This window comes from Tupaia chinensis, unplaced genomic scaffold (assembly GCF_000334495.1).
Source record: "Tupaia chinensis unplaced genomic scaffold, TupChi_1.0 Scaffold000494_1, whole genome shotgun sequence".
Taxonomy (NCBI): Eukaryota; Metazoa; Chordata; class Mammalia; order Scandentia; family Tupaiidae; genus Tupaia; species Tupaia belangeri.
Window position 1 is genome coordinate 3,247,782 of NW_006160006.1, and position 1,079 is coordinate 3,248,860.

The window sequence follows — 1,079 nt, forward strand, 5'->3', positions numbered from 1 at the left end:
TTATAAATTCTCAGTTGGCTGGTGAGGCCAATAGAGGTATTTCTTCTTGTTTAATGCAGTTTCTGGGAAGACTTCATTCAAGTCCTCAATGGCCATCTGATCAAATGGAATTAGGTTCTTCATCTTCTCCAGCTGTTTCTGATATTCTTTTTTTTTTTTTTTTCTGGAGAGGTTTTCGCTATAGGGCGTGTGCACTCGCCAGACAGACAGAGAGAGAGACAGAGAGACAGAAAGCGAGAAATCACCCCCCAGGGGGGATGGCCATGCCGCGATCCCTTCTCCTCCATTTTCCTCTCGGGATCTTGGGCACACACGCACACACGCCCGGCGTGAGTTTTAAGCCACCGGGTCCGGGACACAAACCGCGGTCAACTACGTGGGAGTCCAGCGACATAGCCATTATGCTAACTGCTGGTCCCATGTTTCTGATATTCTTCAACCCTGGCTTTTGAGAAGGACACAAACAGCACTTTTCACATCTTCCTTTTCTTCAGCGTCCATCTGGACAGTGTATTTACCCTCCAGCACAGGAACCTTCAGGGCATTAAACTTCTTCTCGAAGTCATCCACCAAGCCTGCCTTGGCCATGTCGGCCTTGTAGTACGCCCAGTTGGTAACTGACAGGTTCTCAGGTAGTGCAGCCAACCTGGAGGTGAGGGTCTCGCCCCATGTTTTCAGGGAGTTACTAATAGCCTTTTGGTTCCGGGGTATTATTTCCACAAAAGCTATCCAGTCAATAGTTTTTAGGGCAAGTTTTTGCTCAGCCATCTTGAAATCCTTAACTGACCCTAGTGGCGAACCATAATCCTAATAATTTATGAAGTGTGACAAAATGTATTCTACAATGTTTGCTGTACTTGAATGTCTGATTAATATATGTGAAGAAAATATTCTATCATACTGCATTGAAATACTTGAATATGAAATAAAAACTTATTAACTCTCCTCCTACATTTGTTGCTAGGGATGCTCTTGGTTTTTCCAGTGAAGTTTTGAAGGGTTTTAAGTTCCACATTCCTCCCAGGACTTCACATAAGTTTGGTAACTCATATAGTCAGGAATATCCCAGGCTGGACTTG

At 44.4% G+C, this 1,079-nt stretch overlaps 1 pseudogene; it reads right to left on the reverse strand.

Annotated features, from left to right (window-relative positions):
- LOC106735721 (ATP synthase subunit d, mitochondrial-like) lies at positions 1–768 on the reverse strand (annotated as a pseudogene).
- Between the last annotated feature and the right edge of the window lie 311 nt (positions 769–1,079).